Source organism: Falco punctatus (genome assembly GCF_963210335.1).
Source record: "Falco punctatus genome assembly, chromosome: 9".
NCBI classification, from domain to species: domain Eukaryota; kingdom Metazoa; phylum Chordata; class Aves; order Falconiformes; family Falconidae; genus Falco; species Falco punctatus.
The window spans coordinates 51937695-51962834 of NC_137589.1; the positions used below are offsets into that span (position 1 = coordinate 51937695).

The 25140-nt window shown below is 44.7% G+C and overlaps 1 long non-coding RNA gene across 1 annotated transcript in view; it reads left to right on the plus strand.

The window, feature by feature from the left end:
- LOC308069668 overlaps positions 1-20987 on the plus strand; it is a 64398-nt gene extending 43411 nt beyond the window's left edge. Inside the window, exon 2 of the long non-coding RNA XR_013930479.1 lies at positions 1-20987. This exon is cut by the window's left edge and continues 34887 nt beyond it. This is a non-coding gene — a long non-coding RNA (uncharacterized lncRNA).
- Positions 20988-25140: the final 4153 nt, after the last annotated feature.

Sequence of the window (25140 nt, forward strand, 5' to 3'; positions counted from 1 at the left end):
CTAGTCTGTCCAGGAGGTGAATGTCAATGCCAAGAGGGACACATTAAACCAGCTCCTAGTGACATCCACCTTCTGGGGACACTAAGCCAATTTACCTAATTCCAATGAAATTTCAGTAATAAAAGTAAAGGTGGCTTGCTGAGCAGAGGCTGGGGAAGGATTAAAGGCATTTGCATTAATAAATAGAGATGTTATCATGGAGAATTAATGTTCTTTGATATAGATCTTGGCGGCATTAGAAGATGCTAGGTACAGTGCCTCATTATCTCTCAGAGGTTAAGGGGTCAGCCTGGGATAAGGGGAAGTGATTTATGCAGTATCTTTGTCAGAGATATGAGAATATGTATGAAATAATAAGACTTGCAGAGACCATTAGTAAAAACCTCCCAGGATCCCAAGGTCTCGCATTGTACTAGATTCCCTATCTCTATGCTGCACATCATTCAAGCACTTTCTTCCTCTGCTATGTCCCATCTCTCTCTCTCTTACCCTTTTAATATCTCTTATTAGGGTTGTTCCTTCCCCTTCCAGTATCTGATAGGCAAACATTGTTTAAAAGGGGTGGTTAATCCAGAAGACAAGGCAGGTTTCCTTAATTTGAAATTTTTCCTCCTTTCTCTCACTCCTTAGGAGATACTGGCTTGGGAGATGACATTTAAATGAAAAGGACAAGTGAAGAGATGAGTGTTGAATGTTTTAGGTATTAATTAAACCATCAAGGACAAATGAATGGAAATGTGGATCTCTTGTGCATGTGTGGGAGTTGAGAATCATGCAGGTGCACATTGCAGGGAGCGTTCAAACCTGCCAGCCCCTGGGTATCGCTAGCACAGCAACCTGCTGTTAGCAGTGGTCAACCCTAGGTATGTTAGAGAGCTCCCCTCTGCTCTGCAAATACCACAGTCCCCACATCTCTGTGGTGACATTCTCTGTCATCTGAAGGACTTGCTGACAGAAGGAAGGCAGGACCCCAGGCAATGCTCACCATCTCACAGGGGACATGACATTGGCCAGTTTCCTGATGCTTTCTACAGCACAGCATAGTATATCTAACGCAGGATAGTATCTTACACTTTCTGATAGAAAGTGAATCCTTCCAAGCAGCAGTGAAGACCCAGACATGCACACAGGTGACTCCTAATATCGTCTGAAGCTGAGCATCTCAGGCTGCCAAGTAGAAAATTCTTTGCCAGATGTTGCTTTCCCACACAGCTTGACAATATCTTCGAACACTTCTTAGAAGGGGTTTTCTGATTGCTTTTGGTTATTATGTCTCTCCTCTGATCTCATTCAGGAGCGTTTCAGAGAGGGTCGCTCCTGTGAAGCAGGCGCTAGTCATCCCTTGTTGTCTGTGATGGGAGCAAGGTCGTGGGACGACTACGGAGGTTCTTGATGTGCTGCAGATGCACAGTAGACCAAAGAGGAACGATGAGGGTGGCACTGCAAACCACATTTAAGAAAAAGTTGCAGATCAATATTTCTGACAGTAAATTCATCTCACGAATCATTGAGAAGGGACTCTAACTTCCTTATTGGAAACAGCTTTTGGCCAGGACAAGCAAAACATAGTAATTTTAATTCCTGTATTGTAGAAAAAAACCATAATAAACCAGGACTTTTTAAAGCTTGTTTCTCTAAGAAAATGATGCTTACTTGAGAGCATCATCTACCTGTGTGCTTCTCTTGATTTTAATTTGAAAGTGTCCCATTAACAAGAAAAGACAGGAAGATGGAGTCCTAAAAGCTATTGATTTTTTACACATTTTCTGAAAAGAAACGAGCGAGTAGCAGAGAGAGCACTAAATAAATGAGGAAATCTATTGATGGAGAGGCTGAGACTGAGCTTAGATCCACAGAAGCCACAGGGAAGAGAGTTTAAAAAACCAGTTGTTGTCACTTCCACTGCTGTGGGACTCCTTGTATGACACAGGTTTCCCTGAAGTACGCAGAGCCAAGGATGCCCATTAAGGAAACATTCAAATAATCTCCACTTTAGTACTCAAGAGATACTAGCGCCACACAGGCCCATAGCAATCTTTCCTTCTCTGCGTTACAGCTAGAAGCCGCGATGGACTTCAAGCACCACCAGCAGGAATTAAGTATTTAATTCTCATTTATATTCTAAGGGAACTGAGCCTTGGCCTGCACCAGCTGCTTTGAAGCCTTCCCGTCTTCTTCCCTCTCACCTCCACATCGCTAGACTTGTCAATACCTTCTTCTATGCAGAATCAGGGTAACAGGTACAGTTAAAAATAAATTGGAGTGCGAGGGAGATGGACAGAAGGATCTGGACTGGATCAGATGAAATACTCTCTTTGCACCTTTTCATATTTTCTTCTATTTGCCTTCCCCACTTTCCCCCTGCATTTCAAGAGAAATTTAATGCTTTTGAGCAAAAACACCTGAACTTTTCATTTTTAAAAATACCATTCTCTGTGATCACATCCCATTCAGTGGTATTTGCTTATCAAAAGGTGTTATTGAAAAGTTGCTGTCTAGCCCTGTGAAAGTTCTCATTTCTGTTAGATACTATCCTGGGCCTGCCTTTAGCCTTATTTATGGACTCCTTGATTTTCACAACTGAATGCTGTCAAATTGAGTGTTTTTTACAGTCAGTCAGCGAAGAAAAAGATCATAAAGGAAAATAAGAATGGAGACTATTATAAAGTAAGGAAAAGCAGAAGCAAAACGTGGGATTGTATAGGAGGCAGGAGACAGAAAATAACATAGCAGAAGATTTTGTTATAATGTGATGAATATTTTCAACTCATTTGTGCCAGCCCGTTCCATATAGGCGTGGGTGTGTGGAGGTTTGATCGCTTTAGTTTGTGTACCAGTCCAGTTCATAGGAGGTAGATAATACGGTGCTAGAGTGAATGAAATTACATTCTTTATAACTGTTTTCAGCATAACTTTGTACAGGAATGAGCGCAAGATCAATAAAAGTATGTGTAATGAGCAACCTACATCACCTGAGCTAGAACAACTGTATTATCCCCAAAAAAGAGGGTATTGTATGACTTACTCTTGGTGTAGTCTGGGTACTGGGGGTGTAGGTGAGGGAGTTACACCAGCTGGGCTATAATCCTCCAATGCATCCCCTCTCCTAACTGGTTTGCTGCTTGATGGAGAGCAGCCTTCCATGGTGGGGGGTAGTACCACCTTGGCTATTTGCTTCTTGACCCACAGAGCTTTAAGAAAGCAAACTGGCCTGCCAAGGAACTGCAGGTCTGTTCTCGGGGATCCTTTGAATACTTGGGATCTTTAGGAGTTAAGAACTTCTTCTTTTAACATGCAATTTTTTTGTCTGCTGCATTTATATATGAGGAGTTTGCGCCAGTGATCCAATTACAGGTTTTTTTATCTCTCTCCCCTCTTTCTTCTCCACTTCTTCCTTCAACCATAATCAGGGACACCTGGAAACAATAAAGAGTTGTTTGTTTGGTTCATCCCTCTCCCCCTTATTTTCTTGTATATTTGATGTTGTGAAAGCAAGGTTGTTAGAGATCCATTAAGCAGTGTTTGTAATGGAAGGGAAGTGTTCTATCTGGCTTGAGGAAGATAAGGCACATAAATCGAACTCCCCCTACATCTAAACATTTCTGCAAATAGCTGAGAAGGAGACAAACACATACTCGCCTTTACTACGTGCTGCATGCTCCATCTTGTTACTGCTGGAAGCCAGGAGAGCTTGAGAATTGAGATCAGAAACTTCCGACAAGACTGATGAATGATTTTCCAGGCTGGAAACAGGTATTTACAATAAGAAAATTAATTTGCTTGCTACTATATAGCTTATGCAAGGAGCATCCAGCATGTCCACCCAACCAGTGAGGCCATGCTGCAATAACGATCCATTTGATAATTGCCTCCTTTGGCTTTGGGAAAGGCCTGCTAGTGCCATGGGGGCTGAGAACAGCACAGTCCTGTCTATATTCAGTAACACCTACGGAGATCCCTTTTCACAGTCACAGCAGTCAAACCAGGTCTCCCCTCAGCCATGAGCCTTGCCTGCAGGAAAGGGATGGATGCCAGGGAAGCGTGGCAGAGATGGAGTTGAAGAGGGATAAGCAGCCCAACCAAGCATGTATTTAATGGGGCTGCCCCACTCCTCCAACTTCCTCAGTGCCTCCTTCCTCCTGGCTTAGTGGGCTTGGTGCCTCCTCCAGCCCATCCTGAGAGCCAGAAGCCACAGCAGAGCAGGGACTTGCCAGCCGTAACAGGCACCACAGGTTAGTGCAAACAGAGGAGCAAAGCCTCCTGCTTTAAGCAATCCTCTGCTTTGTCTGTGTTTGTATCTGTCCTGCGAGTATGAAACCAGCTTGACCATATGCATCCCTGTAGGTTGCCCACACCGTTTTGCCTCTTTCACATATTCAAGATAATTCTCCCAAGAGGCATTCCAGAACTTTTGTTATTAACACAGTTCACAGCTCATAGGGGAAGATATGTGGAGGTTCTTTCTCAGAGCCGTTTTATGCTGGCTCGCTTGGCTTAAGTGACACACTTTCCTTTCAACAAACTTAATATGGATTGGAAAGACTCCCAGCTGTAGAATGTGCAAATTAAAACTCTCCTGGAATGATCAGGAGTGAGAATATTTATTCACACTCTTTTCCCAACATCAGGTCAAGAAATTATCCCCTGCTTCTAAAGGAATGGATGAAACGTGTGCAATAGCCCTTGACAGGAAGCATCTTCATGATTTGAGCTCCGAACTGAGTATGCAGGTAGATAAATCAGTCCCCTGCTAAATGATAAATAGTCCTTGGATTTAATCTGCACTGGAAGGGGTTTGTAGGTAGTTAGCAGGCCAAAGCCTTTCACTGAGCACTAAAGAAATCTCTCTCTCAGGAATTCTGGCAACATTGTTTAAGGAATATATTGCTGTTGGGTGGGCAATCAGGTTTAACCCTGACTTAATTAGGGCCTCCACACCTAATCATTATGGAAAGCAAGGATGCAGCTGTGGCCCAGCAGGGCATTCCGTTCTGCCCCGTTTGCAGCACAGAAGAGCTGGAGGGGAACAGGCCAGAACAGAAGGAAGCCAAACCAACAGGTGTCCTGGGTTTTTCTCCAGCTCCCACTCCATGGCACCGAGGGTCATGTTTTTGAACATCTATCTAAAGTTATTCTGTGTTTCTCACTTCAAATACGATCCTTAGTGGGCTTTGATGGCCCTAAACTGATCCCTCTGGGTGAGAGGCAGAAGCCACATCATCACAGACACTCCATCTTCCCACCTGATCTGTTTTATTATTATTTGTGGGAAAAGATTTTGGAGGGGCAGGCTGGAGTTTGAAGAATTTTAAAGAAATATCTCTGCAAAAGAAGGAAGAGTTTGAAAAGCCAAACCAGCCCATTAATCCCTTCCTGAAGACAGTTTAATACCCATTAGAGGCAGACTCAGGGTGTATTTCCCAGCACGGACACACAAACTGGGCTGTGAAGTTAGAGATACCAGCCTACTGTTTCAGGGACTGACCAAACCGAGGACTACATTCCCCTTTGGGGTGTAATTTCTTAATATATTAGAAACAAAAGACAAAATGCTAAAGATGACTTAAAAAACCGTTACTAATAACTCCCTGGGGTCAAGAGAACTAGAAGCACTGAGCTATTTCTGCCTTTGAGCCAGAACTACCAGGGTTTTTAACATTAGCATCTCTCGTCTCTGTAGCTGTGATGTGCTGCCTGCCTGTATTTTACCAAAAGATTCTGGCAGTTTTACCCTCTAAGTCTTACAGTAGTGTCTTGGGGGAGCATGCCCTTGCAGAAGGTTTACGTTTATTTTGTTTTTCTCCTTAAACAGAAACACTTTCTCACAGACATTAGCCAGGCAACAGCAGTGTAACTGTACTATCCTACAGAACATTTGTGCTAGGCCTGGTTGGAAAACTTTAGAATCCTGTGAAGAGTCCCATTATGCTCCTGTTCCATAGTTTACATGGTGTAGGTATGTGAAAAATCAAAATTAAATGTTACATAAAATTTTGAAAGGGGAATCAAGGAAAGTTCCAAACGTCATGTTCCCAGGATATTTTCTCTAGGTTTGAGATCATTGGATTGGTCTTGTGCTTTTATTTTTGATAGCTGCATAAAATTTTTTTGAAAGGTTTCTACCAAAATTGGGGATGCAATCTGTGTGTTTATTTTACACTGCCCTCCAGCTTTTGATACCAGCTCCAGATTCTCACTCTGCTGCTTCCAAATCCATATCATATGGATATGATCCATTTTCATTTCACAAGAATTTTGCCTGCTGTTTTAGGATCCATCTCTATAAACATCATCTCTGCTTGTATGATGCTGCTGAGCTCAAGCCTGGGTGAAATAGCAGAGGTTTAAATCAGATCTGTCATTCTGATGCAACTTTGTTCATTTTAATGCTCACATTAGACTGAATCTTTTAGAATGAAAGATTAGTCACATCCACCAAAGAAAAAACTTTTCCCAACAGACTGTGTCAGGGAGAAAAATTATAATACAATATTTAGGGATTTTTTGCTTCCTGGCTAATTTATATAACAAAAAAGGAGATTATTGTTAGACACCTCCATGGACTTTTTCCTCTTAAAATCTTGTTCTGGACATCTTGTATCCTGAAAACATGGATGTGTGTACTCAATGAGTGCTAGAGATGTCGAAGTGCTCCAAGTTGCATCAAACTGCAGGACCAAGGGGTTGTTTCAGGTGTTGTCCTCCTCAGGGCAATGGTCCAGCTCTGCTGGTGCCCATGGGAACCATAGGTCAGCAAGACCAGGGAGGGCCTTTTCTCTATAGCTGCTGCCTCTAAGAGGAACTCGGCAAATTAGATACGTATCATCAGATCCCCTGCTTCATGTCTCCATTTTCCTGAGTGCCTTGCCTAAGGGGTCGGGGTTACACCATCCAACAAGGTACCTTGAATCCCCAGCAGCTGTTTTTCTCCAGTGCAAAGGTTATTAATGGGCATAATTCATCAAGTAAGAGACTTGAGGAAATGAGACTGCAGAAATGCACCTTTATGACTTGCGAAAGCTTAGTTGGCTGTTGACAGGGCTGAGGAGTCTTAATAAGAGGGGTAGAAAAAAAAACCCCACCAACTTTATGAGGAATTAATTTCCTGTCTCCATTATGAAGTGCTGGGATGTTCATTTAGCATGCAGTAGGTGGGTGTTAAGATTAGAGCTGTGGAGGAAATGGATATCGGAACCTGCTAAATCTTCCTCAGTGCCAAAGCAAGAAGCTCTGAGAACATGCTGATGATCTTTCCTCGTCTGAGGCAACCCTAACAATATCTTCCCAGAAGCAGGAGACCAGTGGTTCCCATTAAAACCCATTCTCCCTATGTTCCAAGCCCTTGAAATAGATGTAAAATATGTCAAGACCCAGAAGAAGAGGCACACAAGTGTTACTGATGAGAAGACTCTTTAAAGAAGCCTTTAGAAATCCCTCCTTAGCGCTTTGGGATTCACTGTTTTAGGTTAAACCTGTATTTATGGTTTCCCTTACACTCTTTGCTGTAGCCGATGCATTTAGTCTTCGGTAAGAAAACAGAGGGAGTGAATGTGCACTAAAGAACTTCACATCTGCAGCCCTGGGAGCACCCAAACAGAACAGCGCTGCTAATCTGGTCAGCAGACCAAAAGCTGATCTGATCGAGCAAACTTAGTCACAAAGTACTTTGAAAAATCTTACTCTAGATCTGATTTCAAATAAAAAACGTGTCCCTGTTTTCCTCAGTCAAAAAGAAAACAAATTTTGGGTCACCTCATGGGAAGCCACAGGCAAGCTTAGCACTTTAATTCCTTTCTGGGTGCTGGAAAAAAGCCAAGCTCATTCCGGTGGGATGTGAAACCAGGAAAAAGACGACACAGAGCTGCACATGAAGTTGATCGTTATGCAGATTTCCAGCACATAGCTTTTCACACCACTGAAGGCACACTCTTTTTTGAAGAAAACAGTACACGGGGCTCACCTGCCACATAAAGAAAAATATCACCTTCCATGGGTATGGAGGCAGTGTTTTCAGGGACTTTGAGAACACTGCCAGTTCTGGGTGGACTAGATGCTTTGCACTGCAAAATAATCCCCTCCTTCCGCACTCAGGGTTAGTTTCTAATTAGGCTTTTTCAAGAAGAATTAGGTTTCCAACAATAATGTCATCACACTTCTGTCTTGGACTCTTGTCTGTTGACAATACTCACCCGCTGGGAGACATTAGATATTTAGGGTGAAAGCTCTTCGGAGCAGATCATGTTTATTTCAGACTGGCACAGTCCCAGGTCTGAGCTACCATCCCAACAGAGATGATCATCAAGAACATCCACCTTTTGGCTGCTGTAACATCTTGTCGCCATCAAAGCCCCATCCTTCACATCTCATGCAGTGCATTCGCTCTTTCTTGTTCTCCCCTTGCAAAGAAAGACGTTGTGTTTGGTGTAATAATGTAACTTAAGGTCATATTTTGCCTCTAGCCATCAGCATGTGCAAATGCTGTATGACTAATGAGGCAGTCTCAAATTACTATCTTGCACTGTTTTTCTACAAGAGCCTTTGTTGTGTTTGCAATCCCTCCTGACAGGTGGCGAAGAGCTGGCTTTCCCGTGGGCTTCTGACTTGAGCTGCAAATCCAACAGCAATGCAGGTTTCTGGCCATAAGGGACTTCTCTCCCCTCCTCTTCCAAAAATGTGCTAAAAGGCAAATCTGCCTTTTGGTTTGTCTGTCCTGCTTTCAATTTGTCTTCAGACCCTTTTCTTTTCCTTGGGGGACTCTGTCACCACCTCAGGGAAGCTTTGTTCTTTCTGAGATGTCAGATGGTGGCTTGGCCAATTCACGTGCCAGGGATGACGGAGACAGACAGGTGTGAGAAAGTGGGACAGCGGCAGGACTGGTGCATGGCCACAGTGCTGAGACATGAAGTAAGTTTCTCCTCCCTAGCCCGCTCTTTCATGGGCAGAAATGACTCAGCTTGACAACACAGAAAGCTTTCAGACAAGCTAGGTTTAAAAATGATAGATTATAGCATGCAACTCATCAATGACTCAGCTTGTCAGCATTCATCACTTGAACTCTGACCCTCCCTCTTCTCCTCTGGGTTTTCCAGCCCTGGACCATTGCTAGGGATTAAAGAGGCAAATGGACAATGTTTTCAGACACTGCACGCTTTTGGAGTGTGCACTCCAAATACGTACTTTAACAAAGATGCTTTTAAAAAGGACCTGCTTTTCAGAAAGCAATGAGTGTCCGAAAGATTAGGTCTCATTAAGCATGTCCATATTGGACATCCTCAAAATACAAAAGATAAGAAAAACCCTTAACCCCTGACTCAGCTTCCTTTGGAAAAATACCCTAAGGAGCTGCAAGGGACTTTTCAAACCGAAAAACTTTTCAAACCGCTGGGTCAGACCAATGCTTCTGGTGTACACGTTGACCCAAACAAGTGGGAAAACTTTCTCTTTCTCCTGTTGTAATGTAGTTTGCAAACTTTCTTTCTCATTCTGCCTTACATTTGCACAATTCATTCCCTCCCTGACATCCAAATCCACTATTCTGCTCTGCTCTGAACTAGAGAGAGAAAAAAAGCATTGATAGAATTTTGTTTTGATCGGACACCTGACCCTCTCTCCTCATCTCTCTATTTTTTTACATGTTGAAGGGGATCCATCAAGATAATTTCCTGTTATTAGGTTTGAAGTGTTTTGAATTTGAAATGCCTTTTCACTTAGAAAGAATTGATGCCTATAACTTGTAATGTGTTAGCAGTTTTGTATAGTGCCTGACAGCCCAAACTACATTACAGGTAGCTAATCCCAGTTGCTGAGCTCCATTAAAGACTAGATCGTATCTGTTAATACAGCCATACTGTCTGGGTCATTGTGCTGATGTAAGGAGCACAGCTGCCTGGAGAAAGATTATGATGTGAGGGGACATCTTTATTCTATTTTAAAGTGGAAAAATGTATGGGAGATACACTAGTCATGATTGATTAAAGATATGAAAAGGATTTTATGAGCTTTCTTGCTCACTCCATGTTTCTTATTGTGTTTGTCATTCCTCCGTGTTTGGTAAATAAATAAATACATAAACCCAAAATCTTGACGATAATAGCAAAGACAGAGACTTGTAGCCATTCCTATTACGTTCAGTGGTTTTTGTTATAAAGGCCCAAGGACTGTGAGTGTCAGGAATCAATTCCCAGCTCTGGCACTGATCTGCTACATAGTCCTCGGCCACCTTTTCCCCTTATATTTTCTCCCACTATTTTTTCATCATATCTGTTGAAAATTATAAACACAGTATGGCAGTGGCTTTCCTGTCCTCTTTGTGCGCATGCAGTCCCTATCATGCTGGCAATCCAGTCCCAGCTGGCTTCTCTGTGCACCGTCCAAGCAATCTCTAATTACCCATCTACTGGATTTCAGAGCCATGTGCCATTTTGCCAAGTAAATATTGATACCTCGATTCCCAGTACTGGCTATTCAAGGACACTCTCACCTAAAGCCTTCAATCTCCTTATCTTCCTTCTCCTTACATTATCAGTAACATCCAGGGTTGGAGATCCTCTGCACCTAGAAAAACACTTCCATTCTTCATCTTGCTATGTGTTGAGAGGTTTCTCTGTGTTGTGCTATAGCCAGTGTTCACCTGACTCCCTTATCTAGGCAGAAGCGTAAACCATGCTGGCTCTGGCTCTGTATCCATCTCACTACTATTGCCACGGCTGTTCACGTCTGAAGTTGTACTCTGACAGTGCAATGTATTCCTTGGCAAGCTGGGAAGCGAAACAGTCTTATAAAAAAAAAAAAATCACATTAAGCATAGCATGTGTTTCATGCTCCTTTAGCATCTTATCCTGGTACAGAGTGTTGTAATTCCCCTGGCTGCTTTTGAATTTCATGTCACACTTTTAAATGTGGTTTGGTACATTCTCTACATGCTCTGTCAGTAGAGTTCTGCCAATAACTGCAGCACAAGAGCACCAGGAAAGCAACTACTGACTCTGCTTCCTCGTGTGCTGAAGTGCGTGGATGTCACAAATGCAGATATGTGCCACATGGGAAGAAACTGTCTCCCTACAGCTGGAGCCTCTTCTCAGCAAGGCAGGACTTTTTTTTTTTTTTTTTTTTTTTTTTTTTTTCTCTTAACTGGGCCACTCATCTGCAGTTCCGTCTTGAGCAGCAAGTAACAATAGGACACACCTTCAAAGGGATGCTTTTTTTTAAAAAAAGTTTGAATAAACTTTAAAGAAAATGAGTCACAGCTTTTTGTAATGGTCTTAAACATACCATGAATTAGATAAAATTGCCTTTAACTTGAACAAGGTTTGATGCATCCACTTGAAAAGTTCGTTCAAAGGAACATTCAGATGTTTCAGTAGAGGGACAACCCCCCTGGCTGTCCATAAACCAAACCAAATCTTAACACTTGTAGCTTTGCTAAGAAACAAGAGAAAGCATGGCTGTGGAAACCAGCCTTTGAAAATCCTGAATTAATGGTGGAGTTGGAGTCAACTGCTGAGAGCAGTGTCAAGACACAGAAGACAACAAGGATCTTTGGGAAAAGGTGGGGAGGAAAGGGCTAAAAAGTGCTTATTCTCAGTAAAAGGTGAGGGTGACACAGATCTAGTCTAAGAGTAATTATGTTTATTGACCTTAGCCCCTCTTGAATAAAGGGTGATATTTCTGCTTGCTGTCTAACAGCAGCCTCATTTATTCAGTCTTCCCATACTCCCTTTGAAACTTATTCACCGTTTATAAATGCGCCTGATGTGCCAACACGTTGCCTCTCGGTTGGTCACCCGGGTATAAAGGAGCCAAATTCAACTCCTCCCCAGTACTTAAGTATATCTTTGATTTGAAGACAAGGGGAAGGTAAGATTTCAGAGCAGTCTTTCAAATGTGTAGTGGTTCTTTAAGCCAAGAAACAACAACCAGAAGTGGTTTGCCAAGAAAGCCAGCAGATACTATTCTGAAGAGAGAGGGAAATGGATTTTTAAACTGAGAAGTTTTTGTTTAGCCACAGCCATTCTTCAGGACAACATCACAACTGCAGATGCAGTTTAGATACTTTGAGGTGTTTGCAAAGATTAATTGGCTGCCTAAATGGGAACTGAGCTCTGATGAAAGCCTGGCCCTTGTGGGCACTGAGCCTCGGGCTCGGTGTGCTTTTGAAAAATCTCACCCCAGAGGACTCTGTGGATGCACTTTCCTGACCTGAGCTCATGCATTAGAGAAGAACCTTAGAGTTATTTCAGTACTTCCAGGAGTTCAGCCTCATTCTTTAAAGCGGACAACATAACGCTTCTGTAGTTCACCAAGAAGTGCCGAAAATCCCCGGAGAGTTCCCTTTGCAGGGAAAGTTCATGTCAGGTAGCAAGTCTGGACAGGCAGCAGACTGTTGGGATGTAAATGTGTGTTTTAATCACTACATGGTGGGAACCCAAGCTGCCACACTTTCCTTTTACTGATGCCCTCCGGCCCCTGGCCCCTCCACAGGGCAGCATTCTCAGGGGGCTCCTTCCCTGCCAGTCTCCCCCCTCGCTCCCCGGCTGCGTTTCCCTTGCTAGGGCCCTGCTTTTACAGTGCTGCTGACTTAGTGCATTTTGCAAACTTGCAATTTCACACTGCATTTGTTGCTGTGGCAACATAAGGGGGGAGCTCAAAGTAGGAAAAGAAAAAGAAGTTAAAACCCTCTTGAATCCACCCCTTGTTCTGTACAACGTTGGATGTGCAGCTACAGCCGCAGCAGGGTCTGTAAGACGCCTCTTTAATAGACCCAGGCGCTTCAGAGACCTGCTGGAGGGCCAAATCGCTTGCCTTCCCCCTTCCCCCGTTAGAGCTGCCTTCTCCTCTCTCTCTTCCGTGCGTAGCCAGGAGTTCAGTACCTTTGGCCGTCCCTCAGAGATGCCCTGCCTCAGTGGCAGCTTTGGCGATGAGTCCTGCTGCCTTTGCAGGGAACGGCCAGTCACTCGGGGAGCTGGCGCAGCCCTGACAGGCACGGCAGCAATGTCGGCAGCACTCTGTGACAGCCTATTTCACCTTTATCTTTCATCCCAGCAACAGATCCATCAGCAAGGATGATGGAGCACTGGCTTAAGCTCACTCACGTCCCTCCGCCCCCTCCTCTTTCCAATCACCGTGGCTAAAGGAGCAGCAGCCCTTAAATGAAAACTTTACGGCGAAGAGCTGCTGACACTTTTTCATTATGAAGATACATGGGGTGGCTGGTAGCTAATGAATGTCAGCGCTCAAAAGGATAATCTCTGCTTCTCTCTGATACAATTTAACATCGTATTTCCCTAATTTGAGGCTGATTTAGTCACTGGGGTATTTGGATGCCTCTTCTATGGTGCCGATAGTTAATTAAACAGATGTTGCAGAGGGAATCATTAATTTTAGTGCTGCAGATGGGAGCGGAATGACTTTGTGAAGTTAATGTTTCAGCAAAACAATAGGCTTCTGTCATCAGTTGGTATAAACCAAGTAAATTAAGAGAACAAGTATAGTAAAGGAGATAGCTTTGAAAGAATATCAATTATTCATTTTAGAATTATACTTCCCCCCCCCCCCCCCTAAATCATCATGGGAGGAAAGAAGGGGAAAAATCTGCAAAATCTGGGAAAAGGGTAAGAGAGGAATTCCCAAGTTAGCAGCCTGAAGGAGTTTGATGCTGCTCCTGCACTGCAGGGCTCCTGCAGGAGCACGAAGAGTCTGGGGCTGGGGGCTGCAGCAGGAGGGGCAAGGCAGGGCAGCCGCAGGGCCACACGGTGGTTTTCCACAGTGTAACTTCAGGCAAGACCAAGAAAAAGTTTCAAGAGCACCTCAAGTCATGTCAGTACAGACAGATGTCTGCCCCCATGCTTAAAAAGGGGGTGGGCACAAGCATCTTCCTTTTTTGAAGGCTCTGAAACTCTTTTTACTCCAGGCTGGGTGTCCTGTGCCTACTGACGAGGCTTCTTAGTGCGGCTGAGTGGATTTTCAAAAGCATCTGGGTATGGTGACAGTTTTCTAGTTGGAAGTTGATACGTTTTATAACTTTCAGAAACTTCAGGGCCAGTGTAAAAAGCCTCTGAACACTCGCTGGAGGGTTGCACCTGTGTTATCAGATGTGGCTGTTCTGCCATGGAAGCGGAAAAACTTGAAAAGCTCGAGGTCTTTATGAGTTTCTTGCTGGCATTAAATGTCACTAATTTTATTGAACAGAGGTTCCTACTTTTGAAATTAAAAAAACAGAGGGAAAATCCAGCCACCTCTGAACCATAAACCGGCAGTGGCAGGAGAGGATCGGGGAAGCAAATGAAGTCCATCTATCGTGTTGGAGTGAAAGTACTACTGACTTGCTTGAGTGCCCCATAATATGAAAATTATGTTTCTTTTTTCAAGCAGATGAGTCATTTGACCACTCAGACATCTATATGAACACATCTATGTCCATTTATATTGTCTTTCTCTTTCTCATATGTGCATGTTTTTTTCCTTATTACCAGCTACTCCTTTCTCCAAAAACAATAATCAGTGGTTATTCTCATTTATTTGATAAGGCCAAACAATTTCACTGCCCAGAAAGTAATTATGAATTTGGCAGTTCTGATTAATAAATCTTTCATGAAGCATGTTCTATTTTGTCCCTAAACAGCATCTTCCAGAAATTCATTGAGAAAATAAGAAGAAACAGAAAAGACACCATGTGAAAAAAGCCACATTCTTCCTGGCAATAAAGTCCTGATCTCGATCTTACACGCGTACAGTTAATTTCACTATTGGATGTATTTCTTTAGCCCTCAGTCTGTACATACCATTTTATTTTAGTGGATACTGTTCCTGTTTTCACTCTTTCTGGCTTTACAATGACATACACTAAGATAGCTCTAGCTTCACAGTCAAAATATCCCAAATTATTTTTAGGAGCTAATTTCTGTGCTCCGACTGGCTGCACAGTAGCATTGCACAGCTTGAGGGTCTTGTCCTGTGTGCAGCTGAACTTGCTTTTGCATCAAAAACCTGCTAAACTGGCCAAACACCAGCTGCTTTCAGTTGGATGAAGAGAGGTGCCTAGTACATTTGGAGAAACCACCTCTGCTCTTGGTCCTGCGCTGCTCCTGCCAGCCCCCTGCAGATGTTTAGGGTTCTGCAGGCTCCCTCAGCCGGTGCTCCTAATCTTCTTTTCAGCCAACTCAACCGGTCCTCTTAGGCCTTGCAAAGAAATCTCTGTGGTATAGACTTCAGCAACAGACACTGAAGTCACTCGTAACCAAAGAGAATAAATTCAACACATCCCAAAGTCTCCTGTTGAAAGACATGAAAAAGGTTGTGAGTTTTGCCTGGCAAAGACCAAACACAAGGGTACTGAGATTGCGGGATCCTGAGACCTGCCTGCTGTTGCAATATATTACATTGAATTGAAGGACTTTGGCTGCTCCCTTTAGGAAATATAATTCTCATTAAAGGCATGAAATTGAGCTCCTTGGAGACCTAAACTTCAGTCTGCTGAACAATCCGAACATAAGTTTTCGGCAATACCAGCTCCTCGCTGTATGTGCTTGTGTCTCACCAGTATGCTGTAGGGATTTGCTTCTTAGAGTGAATCCTTGAGCTTGCTGTGTTTGTTCACTGGTGTCCCTTCAACACCAGCTCACAGGGATGGCCTTTCCAGCACAGAATTCTCTGGAGATCTGGATCCCAACCATAAGAGTGCCTTTGTTTCCCTCTCTCCCAGCACAGGCCACCAAGCACCTATCAAGCAATAGGTTTTGAGCTACCCCAATTTTGCTCAGATGAGGAATACAGTGTCTTGAAGGGGACTAGATCTCACCACCTTTGTGGGAAATGATGCTCACAGTGCCAGTGTCAGATGTCTTTATCACCTCCTCAGGTCCTGGAGAGCAGATGCTCCTTTGGGGTTATAAAGTCTCCCCAGGCACAAGGGCACCTCCAAAGCAGGGTGGTTCAAAAGCATTTTCCCCGATCTTGTCCTCTTGGATGGTGTCACAGTGCCACTTCGTGGCAGGCTTCCTTGGAGCCACCAGGAGTATCTGATGCACAGGGCTCCCCAAAGAGCACATTGGCCCGGTCCTCACCAGGGACCGCCTTAGCATCCTGCTGCAATTCCTTTTCTCCGCATGACATCACCTGCCAGTGGTGTCTGCCTCTGCAAGAGGTAATTGATTCCCTTCCCCTTTAGAGCCCTAATTAAAAATGCACTGTATTAAACTTGAATGCATTGGAAACAATTAGCTTCCTCTTTTGTCTCCTCATTTGAGTCGGCAACGCGAGGCAGCCAGGTGTCACGTTCAACAAATCTCCATCAAGTGATTTTTGTGGAAGGAAATGAAGTTTGAAGAACTCCTTTGCTGCTCCTGATGCTTTGGCTCTGACCTTCTTGCGCTCTCAGCTTATCTCCATGGAGATGCTCATTTTGCAGATTGGCTCCATCTTCTGCCAGCACCGCATCGAGTAGAGGCAGAAGGCAAGGGCTTAGGAGGGAAGCAAGGCTGTTTCAGGGATTCGATGCTGCTCTTTCCAACACAACAGCACTTTAAAAATGGACAGGGTTATCTCATTTTCCTGCAGAAAGCACGTGCTTCACGCCACTCCAACCTCACATGATTAGCCAAGACTCCAAAAGAGAATTTTAGCCTGAGGTAGAAGCTTCCACAGCATATTTGTACCTTGCTGCCAAGTGGTAGTACGACACCCACGGCCCCAAGGATGGGACAGGTCTGCACTTCACGTCAGAGAAGCCCGATCATGTCCATACTCTTGGCAAAACTGGAAGAAAGCAGGTGGTGTTTGCTCTGTCCTACACCCATGAGAGTAACACCTCTCGTTGTCCATGGGCAAAATGCGCTGCTGGAGGCACAGCGTTGCACTGCTGCTGGGGTTTTGGACGCAGGACGACCTCCACTAGTACAGCTGATCATGACATGTAGATTAAAAATATTTGGGGCAGAAGGAAAAGTGGAAAAATTTAGAATAGTAGGTCTACATCTGCAGAAAACCTCTATCAAATGGGAAGCCCAAGATGAGTATCTGTTCTCATCAACCAGCTCCAAACCCTGTGTAGCATTTAGCTCAACTGATGCTCATAACAGCACAGCTCCTGTGAAGTCTGAGGGGAGGAATCTGCACCCACCACAGGGAAGTAAAGCACTAGTAGGACAATGCTCAGTGCACTGGCTGGGAAATGTCAACAAACCATTTTTCATCAGAAAATGCTGATTCTTTGAAACAGGCTTTCTGTGAGAATAAAAGGGAAATTTTTCCTCATTTTACCAACTCTAAATATCGCAGCAGCTTTAAGTGAAAAAAGAAACCAAGAAAAGCCCTGCTTGAAAGTTGGGATTTTTTTCCCTTGTTTCAGGCTGTAACTTTATTATGATGAAAACCAAAAGAAAATCAAAACAAATTATGTAAAAGTGAAAGGAAACTTTTAAGACTGACATAAAAATAAAAATCTATTGATCTGACTAGAGGTATTTCCCCCCTGTGTTTACTCCTACCATATATTTTTCTAACTTCAAGTACTAGAGAGAAGAAAGGGATGGCGAGATCCTGCAAGAAGGGGAGAAAGCACTCAGCCCAAGATGAGCCTGTGGGCCAGGCTGCGTGTCTGCAGCAAGCACCTGCCGTGAGTGACAAATTGCAGCTTCTCACACCTTTGGGTATCAGAGGCAGAACCCGTTTTAGGGCCAAAGCACTTCCCTGGCTTGTCTGGGGCCACCTGCCGGGAGGAGCTGGGGGAGCCAGCAGCGCTCAGAGGTCGGTACACCAGGCTCAGCTGCAGCGTGCCTTGCAATGTGGGAGGAGGAGAAGGTGGTGCCTGAGCATTTGCCCAAGTTTCCTCTGAATTTAAATGCCGACTCAAGTTGGAGCCAAGGCTCTGCCCAGTGCCAGATTGCTTGCCAGCCAGATGGCACCTTCTGAAGCTCTTCCACCTTCATCCATGCTTCAAGGGATGCAGTGAAGGTGTTTACAGGCAAGCGTCTCTTCCTTCTTTCCCCAGGGATTTCACAGCCCTGCCAGCAGATTCACACTGGTGTAAGTTGAGAGCAGAGCATGCTCTGAGCTCCAGGGCTCTAGCATCTCCTTTTCTGTTAGCAACAGCAAGTCTGAATGTTGACATGAGGCTCCCTCCTATATGCAGAAACCTCTGTCCTTTTCTCAGCACCACTTATGCTTCCTTCTGCTTTGCTTGTGCTTGCACCTCAGGCATCCCTCGGGGAGTTAAAGCACTGTCTCATCTCTCCATCAGTCCTATGCAGTTGTTGGTGAAAGTAACAAGTGTTTTCCTTCTTTGTTTGTTCTGAAAAAGTTGTGGCTTTTTTGGGGAGATGGATTTGCTGTTGGTGGTGTTGTTTTTGAAAAGACTTACTGAGAAAGTAAGTTAGAGTTGGAAGCATGCACAGCAAAGGGGAAACTTCATTCCCCATGCACTCAGTCTTTGGTGGAATTAGGGTAATGAGAGGTAAAATAAAAAGCAGGACATGTCTGAAACTTTAGGATGCATGAGGTCTTGAATGGTGGGGAAGGAATGGAACAAAATGCCTGTGCCATGGGCCTTGGGGCTGGAGCTCTGACAGCAGATGGAATATTGTGCCTGTGCATTGCAATTTCCCCCTCCCCAGCCAGGTGAGTGGGGACTTGCCACCCAGGCTCAGCGAGGGGACTCTGTGTGTGTGCATGTATGTATGGATTGTGTGTGTGTAGGTATGTTCACGGTGTTTCCATACATGGATGAGCTAGAGACATCAGCTTCTCTGAGAAGTAAATAGGCTGTAAGCTGAAGTGGGGCCCATTCTCAGACCTTGACTTGCCCCGTGTCAGTCCATGTCCAAGAATGGTTCTTGCTACCCAGTGGGATGGGTCCCAGTAGGGGGTCCATGAGAAGGACTCTCATGCAGTCCAATCCAAATTAAAATTTGTTGCTGTTGTGCCAGAAACCATAAGCTCTGTCTGCTACAAGTCAGCTCTAGTTTTTATAACTTCTGTTTTTCTGGCAACTTCTGATCCCACGTAAAGCTGAGAACATGGCTGCAGTCTTCAATCCCCACTGAAGAAATAGTTGTCTCCCTTCTTAGTTACCTTTTCATGCCAGGACAACATGGGCTGGCAGTAAGGAATGCAGGAGAGAGCTTCTTTTTGGAAAATGTGTTGGTGATGGAGTAAGCTGAATGCTAGAGAGGGGTGGTGGGAGAGGGGGAGGACTGAGTAAGAAGCAGAAAGGTCGTACAGGAAGAGGTAGAAAGACGTGGAGTTACAGCTCTGACATTGAAGAAATGCTGGCTGGAGAACCAGCAGAGGGGACAAGCCAGCCCTTGTTAAAGGTCTCTCTGCCTCTTTGTAGGGGTGATAATTTGGAAGATCAGAACCTGGCAGCGGAGCCTGTCTGGATGAGAGTGAGAACATGTCTTCCTTCCCCTTTAAAGAGCAGAGGGAGCCACAAAGCAACCATATGGAGTTGCAGCAGAGTTTGCCAACACCTTCTGTTTTTTGAGGGCCAGATCCAATAAAGGACATAGTTAGGCACAGTTTTGCTTTCTTTTTAAGCACCTGAAGTGAACTATGCATTTTAGAAGGTGGATCTAAAATCTCAGTGCTAAAACAGGAAACCTGTGAGGAATACTAGAGAATGCGAATTTCTGAGCAAGTTTAGAGAGTCCAAACACCTCTTGTGAGGGTAATTGCCAAAGCTTTTCTTCCAAAGACCTGCACAAGGTTCCCCTTTTTTGTATTGTAGTTTGTTGCTGTAGTGTGGAGGAGACCACCTCCCTGGTGGAAGTGTTCCCCTAGGAAAAGGAAGACCTTCAGTCCCATTCATCACACTGGCTGGAGGGGTGTCACAGCAGCACCTTCTCCCTTCCAGGCAGGGTCCCAGCCACCGTGGGGCAGAGACTCCATCCTTCCTGCTGCAGCTGGATCTGTTGTGCAAAGCACGCAGGAGTTAGGGACCTCAGTGAGCCTTCACAAGAAGGAGTGAATTACTGTAAGTCATGCATGAAAAGGGAGTTGTGGATTCTGGGCTCTGTCCCATGTGTTATTTATTAATTTCATATTAGATAAATATTGAGTTAAAACCCATGTCCTTCCACTGATGGGGAGGAAAGGAGTCCCCGAGTCCACCCTCCCACCTTTACGTGGTGCAGTGCTGCTGGCGGTGTCAGGAGGGATTTCTGTTTCACAGAAGCTGCACTGAAACAGAGGACTGTGTAATCCATTTATCACAAACTACTCCAATTCCTACCTTAAGTAAGAGAGGAGTCAATTAACAAATGAAAACAGAGTACCAAAACACTCTCTCCATTTAGAACCCAGCACATCAGTAAAACTCTGTCGCAGCTCAGCATGAGCATCATTTTCTTGGATGTGGCTTTGGAGATCACAGGAAAGTAACACAGTCTAGGATTCAAACTTTGAAAATGGATTGTTATCTTTATGATGAGATCTCTCTGCTTCTATAGCTCCACCACCAATTTCTGTAGCTTCGTGGATTTGTCTGCTCAACAGATGTGATGGAAAGAAGTATTAGCTTTACAAATGGGGATAAAAATGACATATACTGAAAGCTAAAGCCGGTTAATGAGAAAGGATTTTCAAAATGTCACTCATCCAATCTCCCACATTTAGTTTATATTTCCAAGAACTGGTATATCTCTTCTTTCTATGAAAAGTCCATTTTCAACTAAACCAAATAATTATTAGTTTCCAAATTAATTGAATTTGTTAGTCAGATTTCAACCCAGCAAAAAGGAAACCACAAAAGTATTTATGACTTTATTTTATCTTTATTAAAACTAACAATGTTTGAGCAACAATGGTCTCTTGACAAAGCCATTAAGAGCAAAGACAAGATCACAGTGTGTAACGCAGCTGAAAGGGCACAGCAGAAAAGTCAAGCGCTTGTCTTCCGGGAGACAGAGCAAAACTGTGCCGGAATTAAAGAAAAAATACAGCAACTGAAGGAACAGGCCTACAATAATATTGATAATTATTAATTGCCTTTTTTTTTTTTAAAAAAAAGCATTAGATAAGCATTAGATTTTAAAGGATATGTTTGTGAATGTGTGTTTTTGGTTTTTTTCAACAGTCTGATGGCCATGACCATTTCAAGACACAGAAGAATTGTGTAAATGCTCAGGGTAAGGGGTCAGGGACAATGCTAGTGGAGCGCAGCGCATGGCTGTGTCAGATCCCAGGGCCGTCAGGGTCCCTCTGCACCCAAAGCCAGCTGCTCCAGTACGGGGCTCGGTGCTGGCTCGTATCTTCTTGCATGGTGCCGGCCAGTGCCGGGTGCAGCAAAGCTTCTCCCCAAGCCCCAGTGAATCTCCCCCCAGATCCATGCCCGAGTGCTCCAAGCATTCCTGGAGCCACCTGGACAGATGTCTCCAAGAGGGAAGGTGTACCACTCCTGGCCCTTTGGTTCAGCGTGCGCAGCCTCAGCTTTGAAGACCATGGGAAACCGTGTGGAGCAGCTGCCAGCTGGGCACTCAGAAGCATGAAGCTGTGTTTCCCCTGCAGGGACTCCCCAGCTCTGTGCTCTCCCCCTGCTTCCCCTGTCCCCTTGTTGCCCTCTGTAAATTTGAGAGGTGACTTGAACGATGCCACTGGCTGAATGATGCAGTCATAAACCTGCTGATGTGAGCACATTTCTAGCTCTGAGATGCCATCTACTTAAGTTGTCCTGTCTTCAGGGAGAAATTAAAACAGCCTGAGGTCTTCCCTGCATCTTCCCCCGCCCCCGCACATAAACACACCCTGTGGACATCTGTCTGCTGCCTAAGTGTAAAATGGACTAAAATCCAGAATAAAATTGGAATGGAAATCAGGCAAAAGTATGCAAGCCTCCACTTCAAGTGAATCTAAATTCACTACAGAGCTCAGAGGGCCTTGGATCATCTGCCTGACAAAATAACCAGCAGGTTATTGCCTTTATAATCACAGCTCATTCGCTCTGCTGGCGCTGGGTGCCGTGGGTGCAGGCCAGTGAGGATGGGGAGGTTTATGGGAGCATGTAAGGGCTCTGCAGGCCCACGGGGAGGGCTGGAGGTCGAAAGGGATTTGGGGAGAGGCCAGGCATGGGCACGAGGGGAGGTTTGTGGCTCAGGTGGGCAGGAGGTTAGCTCAGCCAGGGCAGCCCCTTGTGTGTCTGTCTCCTTTTCCTCTGTTGCTCTCTCTGCTGACTTTTGCTCTGAAAGTTCCAGCTCTGCCAGCTATTCAGCAGCCTAATCTTTTTCCAGGCTCAGCTCTTGCCTACTAATGTGTTTCAGGCACAGAAATTTCATTAAGGCTGCACTGATGTCCACAGGCTTTAGCCATGGACATCAGCGGTAAGTGGGTTTATTTCAGCCAGTACACAAATTACCCTCTGCTCTTAGGTGGAAGGGTTGGGAGGGTGGTAGTGGTGGTAGAGAGTGTGTACAAAGAAGGAAAAGCGGCAAAGTAAAATCCTTTCCATCCATCCGGGGTTGTAATCACATAGCTGCCCCTGTCCTCATGAAAGCAGATGCACAGAGATGAAAATGAACCAATAAAGATCACATCTCACTGATGCTGTGACTGCGCTTAATGCTGCCAGGAGTGAGAGTCAGAAATGCTGCCCTGGAAATGCTGCTTGTCCCAGCTGCCCTCAGACTCTCCCAGCCTGCTTTCCCCTCTGCCTTCACCCTGGGTGCTGACCTTAATGTTTCGTTTAATTGGCAGTATTTGGAAACTCGGTGCTCTCGTTCAGCTTTGTGGAAGGTTTTAATGTGGGGATTATTGAGCCATTAGCTCAGGCTTTCGTTTTTTTCTGGATTAGGATTCCAACAAGCTACTTGTCTGATTATCCTCAGTGACACGGATGGACCTGAGCAGCAGAGTTTTGAGCTAGAGCCAAACTTATTTCTCATTTGGGAATGTGGCTGGGTTCTTCCATTCTGGCCCTTGTTCAGACCCCCTGGCATCAAAAAGCAATCTATAATTCCCATTGGTGGCCTCATTTGCCTAGAAAAAGGAGCTCAGAAAGGAAGCTTGCACAGCCTAGAGACAGCTAGGAGAGAATTTTATATTCCCCCAGTGACAGAAAAATTCTTCAAAACATCTAGTAAGGATACCAAAGATTCAGATGAATCTACAGTTTGTGTCATATACAAACATCAAATGTGCGTGCAAGGTTATTCTTAGCCATAGACTTTGAAAAAAAACTTCTTCCCTTCTGCAGGGAGTCTGCCCTACCCTGTATCATTAATTCAGGTGAGGACACTGTTGGATTTTGGTGGTTGTGGCTCTTTTCTGTGGCACAGCTTTTTTGGAACATAAAGTATCCTCAGAAACAATGGCAGGTTAGTCAGTCAACCCAAAGCAGATACAGGGTCAAGGGAAGATGGATGCTGGTAAACCAGAAACATCACAGTTCCTCCTTGTGTGGATGCTCCTGATTCTGCTCCCAGAAAAGTCAGTGTTGATCACAACTAAAGCTAACTTCAAACTCTTTTGGAAAGACTCCTTAAAGCTTCTCTAAACTTATTTTTCCTATTCTGAATTTAAGTTCAACCATGGTTTTCCAAACACTCCTGGGCAAAAAAAATCTTCATTCTAGCAGAAAGAGATCTGCTCCAGCATCAGATATCTTCAGCAGAGTCCACAGCGCTCTGTGCCTTCACTACGTGGAGGGCCATGGGTGACAGGGAGCATCTTATTTGAAGCTAATCAGAACAGCATGCAACAAAAGGAGCAGCTGTCATCTTTTCCTTACCCTGAGCCACTGCTTGATGGATCAATCAGATCAAAACATTTTCAGAAGGATTTTTTTTTGTAAGGATTTCTCAAAGCAATTTCTTTTCCTCTAAAATGCTTCCATTTAGAAAGGAAATTTGTAAAACCGAAACAAGTCCTGTAGGTTTGTAACAGAAATAAACCTCATTTTTTTTCCTCTGAGAGGACATACATTTGGCAGTCCACGCAGCTCATCTGCGAGAGACAGAAGCTTTCTAAACATCCAGCATGAAATTCTTCCAAAATTCAGACAGCATTAAACCAGTGAATTCATTTTGTTCTTTGTTAGTATAATCCCCGTTGCATTTTCTCAAGGGTTTGAACTGCAGAGCCCCGCTTGTGAGCAGCCAGTCTCAAACTGCATTTCAGCTGATAGGTGTAAGCAGGACACGCCACCGAGGTCCTTGCAGGCAGGAGGTCCTGAGGTCCTTGTCTCATTTTGCCACCAAAGACTGGCCGCACAGGCGAGGGAGCTGGTAGCAGGGCATTTGCTGCCAGCTGCCGGCTCTGGGATTGCTCTCTCCTATCGCTCTGTTTAAATCCTTTAGATGTGCTTGCAATGAACTTCCACTGATCAGGAGTGCTGCAGGGAGTGCTGGGTGGGAGGGATGCAGCAGGGCTCCATCATGCTCCAGCCACAGTGTCTTGGCAGCCACAAGAGAGTGGCTTTATCGCATGAGCTTTGCAGAGTACCCAATGAAGACCAAAAATAAATAATAATAAAAAATATCCCCTGAAGCCTTTTTCCAGCCAAAAGGCTTTTGCCAGTTATAACTTGATGTCTGGGCCAGTTTACTATCTGATGTTTAGATTTTATTATCTGATCAGATGAACTTTGCTTTATCTGACCAGTCAATGGGCTGAGGGGTGCCTGCTGCTAATTTCTAAACTGAAATGAGTAACGAAATTTAACTAACATTCATTCTTTCTCTCTGGGCTAGCTGGTGGGGCGCAACATCCCTGCAGTGCTACAGCCTTAAGCTGCCTGAAGGTACCACTGTGCTAATCACTTCCAGCTGGAAAACAAACACGGAGTTTGGGGGTCCTGGGTCGGGCATCTCTTTAGCTGGCAGCAGTCTCACTGGAAGGAGCAGGGGCAGGCAGTAGGGAGGTGATGCTAGAGCTAGGAGCCTACAGGGTGCACTCAAGGAGGAGATGGGATCATCCTTCAAGCATGAGGGAAAGCAGCAGCCCAGCTGGGATGTCTCTGGGCTGCTTCCCTTGGCATGGGCAGCAGAGGACCCTTCATGTCTGTCCAGCAGCTCTGGAGAAGGGCAAATGAAATCCCTCAGGCTATTCCAGTGCCTGATGCCTGTCATTTAAATCATGCTTTACTGTATATGATAGTCTTTACGCTATGGTCCTGTGCCCTGCAGGGTCCACGGGGCTCCAGCCTTGCACAGTGCT